General features: G+C 38.3%; 1 long non-coding RNA gene across 1 annotated transcript in view; it reads left to right on the plus strand.

Annotated features, from left to right (window-relative positions):
- LOC142103643 (uncharacterized) overlaps positions 1-7,928 on the plus strand; it is a 113,904-nt gene extending 105,976 nt beyond the window's left edge. Inside the window, exons 3-4 of the long non-coding RNA XR_012679407.1 lie at positions 5,127-5,251; positions 7,512-7,928. This is a non-coding gene — a long non-coding RNA (uncharacterized LOC142103643). The remainder of the gene's footprint in view (positions 1-5,126; positions 5,252-7,511) is intronic.
- Positions 7,929-8,845: the final 917 nt, after the last annotated feature.

Raw genomic sequence — 8,845 nt, forward strand, 5'->3', positions numbered from 1 at the left:
TTGGTTGAAATGCAACTGGAAGGTGGAAAGTGCATCCTACTAAAAGTTTAGGACAATACCTGATCTCTTCCACCTTGTCCCCTTGTAGGAAGGAATATCCCCAAAGTACCCAACTCCTATCCTTTCCACAAATGCTGCTAAATAAAAATGTGTGTGCAAAAGTATTCATGTGACATCACAAAAGATAATTTTCACACTTTTGCACGGTCTTGAATCTTATCGTCTTAATAACTCTCCTATAGACTGCGACTAGGTCAGAGTTTCCCAAGTCCAGCCCCATAACTGTGCAGGTTTCCAGGTGAGCAGTGATATAATTATACCACCTGTGGATCTGTTACATTGTATCAGTCAGTGATGACTACACCTGTGCTCCAGGTGAGCAGTGATATAATTATACCACATGTGGATCAGTTACATTGTATCAGTCAGTGATGACTACACCTGTGCTCCAGGTGCCCAGTGATATAATTATACCACCTGTGGATCTGTTACATTGTATCAGTCAGTAATTACTACACCTGTGCTCCAGCACAGAGATATGGAAAACCTGCACTGTTAGGGGGCCATAAGGACTGGGTTTGGGAAACCCTAGACAAGTTGAAATTATTGTGCTCCAGCTAAATAAAAAAATTGTTCAATCATGGCCCAAAGATACAATTTCAGTTCCTACTAGATTTGTTGGAAGATTGAAACATCCCAGTCATTACTGTGATACTCTATGCCAGAAATACCTAAAGAGCTACAAATATATTCATCTTTTTCAGGATCTCTTTAATCATACACAGGTGAGTTAATCTATTGGCTGGGTCAGTAATTATCCCACCTGTTTCTACAGACAGCCTGAAAACATAACCTGTTGGTAGCTCTTGAGGACTGGGTTTGAGCACCTCTGCTCTGTGCAATATCTGCAGGTAGCACTTAATCTGCTTTATTACTGACTAGTAGATGTAAATATACAGGGTGAACTTGTCTTCCCTACAAAGCCTTGTTACTTTAGGATTATTTGAATGCAGGTAATTGTATCACACGCTGTCTGCGAAATTCGGGTGTAGATTTTGACTCAAAGTAACATAATATATATAAAAGCTAAATGTGTCACATACACAGAATATCGCCCTGTTAAATAGGTATCGCTTCATATTGTGAAAACATGATCGGCCCCTTGATACACGTTAATCATTATCAATAAGCAGATAGAAGCAATGCATTCAGATATTATTTGGATGAACATTTTTCCCCAATTTATTAAAGTGGGATTTTATGTCTTGATAAATCTTTAGTTTTTGGCACAGCATAAATATTCATCTATAATTGTTTGAGAAGTTGAAAGGACACTGCATAATCCATTAGGTAACTCTACATAGTCACCGTTAGGTTAATTTAACAGACAGTGGACTCTGGATATCAATTTTTCCAACCTAATTTAGGCTACAATGGCATAATGAGCCGTTTGCAGTCACCCCTGTCCTCTGCTCCATCTGTGTGGGGAAAAGTCCTCCTGACAACCACTTGAAACAAAAGATTTTTAATGAAAAAGAATGACACTTAAAGTATATTTCTGTAGTGATCTATACACTACTTAACTCAATAAATGGCTAAGGTTGTTTTTTAAGTCACCAACCCCTGGGTCCAGGCATTCCTCAAATGTCAGCCTAGCTGCCAACTGACTCGCTGGGCAATTTGCATAGCATTACCCTTAATGTCTATTGATTTTAGTTTTAAAACTATTGCATTTTAGCAGTTATTGATTTCTCTCGTCTTGTTGCAAACCTTCTCGATTCCTTTCTAGTTTTTATACAACAAGTTGTTTTCAAATTGAATTCTAGTTAAAGTAGAATTTACAGTCAGCGGGTTGTGCTTTCAGTGGTGATACCTGTTGTATTGTGGGTTGACCCTCTGAAGAGGAGATTATCATCATCATTTATTTATATAGCGCCACTAACTCTGCAGCGCTGTACAGAGAACTCACTCACATCAGTCCTTGCCCCATTGGAGCTTACAGTCTAAATTCCCTAACACACACACAGATTGACAGACTAGGGTCAATTTGATAGGAGCCAATTAACCTACTAGTATGTTTTTGGAGTGTACAAGGGAACTGGAGCACCTGGAGGAAAACCAAGCGAACACGGGGAGAACATACAAACTCCACACAGATAAGGCCATGGTCAGGAATTGAACTCATGACCCCAGTACTGTGAGGTAGAAGTGCTAACCACTGAGCCATGACTGTGAAATACTTATAATATAACTTCTGTATTCATCTAAAATGTCATCATGTTTATTAGTTGGTTCACGTCTTCGTGGCTACATTGTTTGTCATTTGGGGTGGGGGGTACCTTTTAACGATTATCGTATCCCCAACAATGGATACCCCGACAGGAATACACCGAAGGGGTGTTCCTGTCGGGGAATGTTTGCGGTTGTTAATTTGGTTTTTTAAGGAGGTGCTATCTGTACAATGTTCTTTACAAAGCCTAATAGATTGTACAGGTAGCGTCTCCTTAAAAAAACAGGTTAATAGCCACAAACATAGTGTGGAGCTTAAAAGTAACGTCAACGCTACCTGCCGGGTTCTTCATTTGTCGGCAATGTTTCAGGTAGCCGGGCTCTCTAACTGGTGCTCCAGAATGCAAGTATTTAATTTTTTAATTACCATGCAGCTGGGAGCTGTGTATTGTAGCTCCCTTTTACCGATTCCTGACACGGAATGACACGAAAACTCCTCCTGTGTTAGTGATCGAAGGGGGCTTCTTGCATGCAGGCCACATTCGAAGCCACAAAGGCCGCTGGTTCCCACTTCTGGACTAAAGCAATGTCTACAATGGTAGTAGCTGCCATGAAACCCACTCAAAGAGGTAGAACCCATACGTATGGGTGGTCAGTTTGAACAGATTTGGGTCGCTTGGCCAGATCATCGATGATCTATCGGAAAGTAACTGGACACCAGACACTGATAGCCATCATCTGTCTTATTGGTAGATCTTACAATGATTTCTTCGTCATCGTCGTAATTTTTTGCCCACACGCACAGCAGTTTGCGGATATCAGCGCTTATGTGGACAGCATTTATGATGTGCTAGTTATTTACTAAGAATCAGTAGAAAATAGTCGAAACAATGTATGGTTTTTATGATTAATTTAATTCATACCTTTAGTGTATCGATTTACAACAGTACAATATAGCTTGATTATAGTTGCTCTTTAAAAAAAATTGCATTTAGACAAGTTTTTTGATGTTTTTTGTGATGGAGCGATTGCGTGGTACATAGACCCAAGTCATATTTCTGTATGTGGGGATCAGAGAGGAATGAGTACCATGGGAATGACCACATAATTTGACTAGTATGAGGTCATTTTTATAGATCTCAGCAATAGCTTAAGGGCAGTTGTATGATCTTTTGTTAAAAGGAATCTGAAATCACAATGGTGATTCAACGCTCATTGATCATCCAGATCCTAACAAAAGTCTACGTTTCCCATTCATCTCTCTCCTGCACTGTTGTCCATTCTCCCCTTGGACTTTATCCACGGTAAACCAATCAGTCTTCCTCTTCTGTACTTTATAACATAATTTATTGTAACAATGATCAAACAGTGTGTAGGCTGAGTTTTTCATTTCCTGTGTAACCACGTCTATGAAGAAGATTTGGGAAGAAAATTCTTCTTGGCATCTAGGCCCGCGTTACGCTCTGTCTTATGTCTCCGCTAGTTGACTCTCCTGGTTTTCATCTGTCCTAATTAGTTTGGATTCCGCGAAATAAAAATGTAACAAATCCATTCGGAAAATGTTTTTTTTCTTTTCTCTTTTCGTTTATAGAAGTAAATATATATATATATATATATATATATATATATATATATATATATTTATTAAAATATAGTAGATATAATAAGGTCACATTGGTCTACAATAAAATACACTTTAGGCTTGATTTGTCAAGGGACGCATGTTGAGCGCAATGGGCGTTGGTTTAAGAACGCTCGTAATTCATGTCTGTACACTTCCGTTTTCAACAAGCAGCGGATGTGAAGATAAGTGCGCTGATGTATATGGGTGTATGTCCGCTCTGCTTTATTACACAGGACACAGCAGAGTACGTACAATGCCTATGTGCAAAATAATTTCTCATGCACAGAAAAGGAAAAATGATTTAATGTCACCTGTTAATAATATAGGCATTAATAACAAAACAAAAAAAAAAAAGTATTTTTTTTTTTCATGAAATACATTTATTAGGATGTTATGAACATTACTGTACATAATGAACATTTTTATAGTTGCTCCTGATTGTAAACACATGTTATAACATGCATACACAAACATCTTCATTAGTAAGCAGCATTTAGACTCGCCCTGTAGCTGGAGCAAGAGATATGGCTAAAAAAAAACAAGTATCTGCTGTGTTTGCTTGAGTTCGGCACGCCCTTGCTGTACATTGACCACGGCCAAACGCCCCCTTCCCCTGTGTCTGGCATGCTCTGAGTGATTTTGCGGATTGTATGCTCAAAATCGTATTTATGATCCTTAATGAATCAGGCCCTTTAAGTATTAATTTTAGCAATGCTGATGGGCAAATAATTGAGCATGAAATGTAGAACATGTAACTTTTGCTAGGTGTTGCATTGTAACTAGTAAAGTATGGGATGCATCTAGAAGCTTAATACTGGAAAACTGACCGTTGTAAGAGGTCTAGTAGAGAAAATGTCCTGGAGAAATTGGGACTCTGCTGAGGTGGAACACTTGATTGGAGGGCTACGTAAGCTGAAAAACCACCCAGGAACACATTTTTCTAGATGCTCCCTCCCCCTAATCAAACTCGGGGAGCCTCTCTGCACAGTCAGTTTTCCCACTGATTCTCTGTTTCTCTCACAGATTGGTAGAAAATTAAGGAAGGAACAGGGGAGGGGGGGCAAGAGAGTGAGAGGACCAGTCATAAGCCAAAGTCGAGAAAATCGCACCTTGTGATTGGTCCTCGCACTCTGATGTCATTACTGAAGCTGCTAATGTGAGGGGACAGTAACATTCTGTGATATGAACTTGAGGAAAACTTGTTTTTCATTATTTGGACTTTATATAATTATATATAAATTACTTTAAATTATTTTCATTTTTTCGTCTGTAGGAACACGCAGAGTCCGACCAGGTCATTTCTGAGACAAGGGGCATGTTGTCCGTGGGTGTATGCAGGAGCGAGCAGAGCAGCGACCAGCGTGCACCTGATGACATGGTCTAAAAGCCGAAGTCTAGGTAAGCAACCTTTTGGGACAAGGTTTTACTTAATTTTTTTTTCTTTGCATCAATAATTTTTATTGAAAAGTTTTACAACATATGGTGTACAAAAATTAAAAGGGATTACATAAAGAAGAACGGAAACACAGGGGGAGCCCCCTCACAAAGGGGGGGGGGGAGTTGCTCAGGGAAGAGCACATCATGAATGAGACCATAATTTAGTATAATTGCAAAAAACTACAATGAAAAAGTATTTTAGAGAGAATAAAATGTTAATATGCAGTGTGGTAATAGGAATCTGCTTGAAAGAACCGTTGGAATAGGGGCCACTATTCCTCTCAGGGAGAGTCAGGAATACTTGAGAGGGGGACAAAGAAGGGGTTTTGCTATTGGCTACATCACCCTCTGTGGTGTATACGTTCCATTTGAACCACTTCATGATATTGGCTGAAGCAGAGGTAGAGTAGGACATGTCAACTGTCTCCATTTCATAGCTATGCTGGATTTAAGAGATAATTTTAGGCACAACAGGAGCTGCGGGAGATTTCCAGTTTTGGGCTATCGGTGCTCGTGTTGCGATCAAAATGTGGCCTAGTATGTACCTGTCGTGTTTAGGGACAGAGGGGGGATACAGGTGAAGTAATGCCAAAGCCGGGTCCATATCTACGGGTCCTCCTAACAGGATGGTTATGAAGTCAAATACTTCTCGCCAGGGTGGTTGTATGCCTGGACACGTCCAAAATACATGAAATATATCAGCTGATTGGGATGCATTGACGCCAGCAAGATTTAGTGTGAGAAGGCCTAAGGACCTGGAGCCTGGCAGGAGTAAGATAGAGCCTATTTACTAGCTTAACATACATTTCAGTGTGACTAACGCACTTGGACATACAGTACACTGTAGTATATATGGTTTCCCACTGTTGGGATGAGTGGATGAGATTGAGGTCTGATTCCCATATTAATTGAGAAGGGGCTTTGGAGGGAGTAAGAGGGGATTGAAGATACTGATACCAGAAAGTTATATTTCTCCATTGGAGCCTTTCAATGACCTGTCCAAAATTTGAGCAGGAGGTAGAGCTGACCCTATCCAGTGACGTATTTGGGAATATTTAAACATGTCTTTGGTGGGGATGTCAAAATGCCGACTTCTAGGGACCTTCCAGTTATTGTTTGTATCAAATATCCTATAACATGTCTACAGTCTAAGAATCATATTCTTGTGGGTCGGGCAAACATTGGCCTCAACAAAATGGCCACCATCATTGATCTTACCTCGTTTCTGGTTCTAGTGTATTAGTTTACTTATGTTTTGGCTCTAGTGTTTTTCTGATTTAAGCAAAAGTTAAATATAGACAGTAAATGACTTGTGCTCCTGATCGCATTACAAGGTGGGTAACTATAATCCTAATTATTTTTCTTAATTATTTTAATTAGGAGTGAGGAGATATTAATATTTACTTTTGTGGAGTAGAATTAATTGATACGATGGTCAGATTTATGTCCATTGGGTTAACAATTATGTTGGAGGTTTACATTAATGTACAACATACTTTATACCTTATTCTTTTTTATTTTATTTAACATTTTACTACATTAATATACATTTTACTTTTTTTAATTCTAGTTTTAATATCTGAATACTGCAGTATTGCCTAAATTCTGTTTTATATGCAACCATATACCTCCCAAATCTCTCGGAGGAGAGTTCCAATTATAGGGGAATGAACCTAATATTTGGTCTATTGTCCCAATTCAAGCGAACTTATTATTTACAGGAAAACAAAATAGTGTCTGATGGAAGCTTAACACAAATTCTTTATTTGAAATTTTTTGTATTGCTCTGAAATTAAACATTTGGAACCCGCCTCTAGAATTCCTACATTTGTCCCTGCACTGTAACACTGAATATATATTTTGCCTTCATGGTTCATATGAAATGATTGTTTGAGATTTGTGATCCTTTGGTATTTTTTTTATCAAATTTGGTGATCTTTTAGCTGACAAAATTTGCCCTTGTGCTGCCTCTTGTCCCCTCTCCTGGGTGTCCGATCCAACATGTATCAGTAGATCCATGACTCTCACTATATGTACTTCTGATATTACCAAATCGTCAACCTCCCTGTCTCTAATCACGGAACTTCCCAGTTAGTAGGTGTTAACTATAACACATTGTCTGCAGCTTAGGAAACATTTCCATGAGCACCTGCATATGTCTTCATGAACCTCGGCCTCAACAAAATGGCCGCTATCACTTTTATCTCTATTAAATTTACAGTTTTCTTTATAGCTCTAGTAAAATAGAAAATAAAGATAGTAAATGACCTGATCCCATCTGCAGTCTACTGATGTACAGCACTGGGTAAGTAACTATAACATTTAATACTTTTTATTTTAATTGGGTGTGAGGGGATTAATGTTAATTTTGTTAGATGTCCAGATTTATTTATTTTATTACATTAATGTACATTTTACTGTTCTAATTCTAGTTTTCATATCTGCATAGAGCACTACTGCCTAATGTCTGCTTTGTATACAATTCTGAATTGTTTTGTTATGCTGTATGTATGGACACTGCACAGTACCACTTCTCTTTATGTCATTTCCATGCTATACATATATATGCTGCACAGTACAACTTTAGATCATTCTCATCCTGTACATTTGTGGAAATTTACCCTGACCACGCACAACCAAAAGTCTCGGAAACTCGGCAGTGGCCATGGTGTTTTTTTTTGTTTTGTTTTTTTATTTAAAGTTAAACTTAAAATATTAAAATAAGTTAGAATTCCTGGGGTTTCACCAAACTGCCCTCATCAGGGTCATATTTCCAGAAAACCAGAAATAAAACCGGTAGGTGGAAACATTGGAGCAAACGCCTCTCAGTAGCTGTTTCTGCCCCAGTTATTAGATTATGTATTACACTCTGTCACTCAACCAAACTTCTCATTTACACTGAAACAATGTAACTACAACAAAGTGTCTGGTTTATTGCAGCAAGTTTGTTTTTGTTTTGTTCCAAAATCAAATATTTGGAAACCCCCCTCTAGAAATCCTGTGTCTGTCTGCCAGGGTCTCCTTTCTATTTTTCTAATTACAAATAAGACATTACTGCATTCATTATATTTCTGTTTGTCGTTTGAGATGAGTGAGGATTTGAGCTGGGGATTATTGCGGACGCAACGTCTCGAGCTCAGGGACCTGCGTCCATGACAGCTTATAATTGTTACTTTTATAAATGTACTTTAGCTATTTAATATTTAGTAGAAATTAGACTAAACAGGAATGTAAAGTGCATTTCAATGTATATAATCCATAATTCAGGGGCATTCACTCCTATGCCGATAGATCATCCTTCTGTGCAAATTAGCTGCATAAATAAAAAAAAACAATTTATTGCATTGGTATATGGTTGTGTATATTGTATAATTCAGTGTTAAGGCACCGTATATTAATAACTCATTGGGTGCCTTGGTCGCACCTGGAAGGAAGGTGTTTGACAAATATATGATTTGGTGTCATAATGGAGAACTCGAGATGTATCTACTAACTGTAAAATTATATGACTAAAACACCACTTTATGTGTATGTATAGATAAATGCGAGTTTGTA

This window comes from Mixophyes fleayi, chromosome 10, assembly GCF_038048845.1.
Source record: "Mixophyes fleayi isolate aMixFle1 chromosome 10, aMixFle1.hap1, whole genome shotgun sequence".
NCBI lineage: Eukaryota > Metazoa > Chordata > Amphibia > Anura > Limnodynastidae > Mixophyes > Mixophyes fleayi.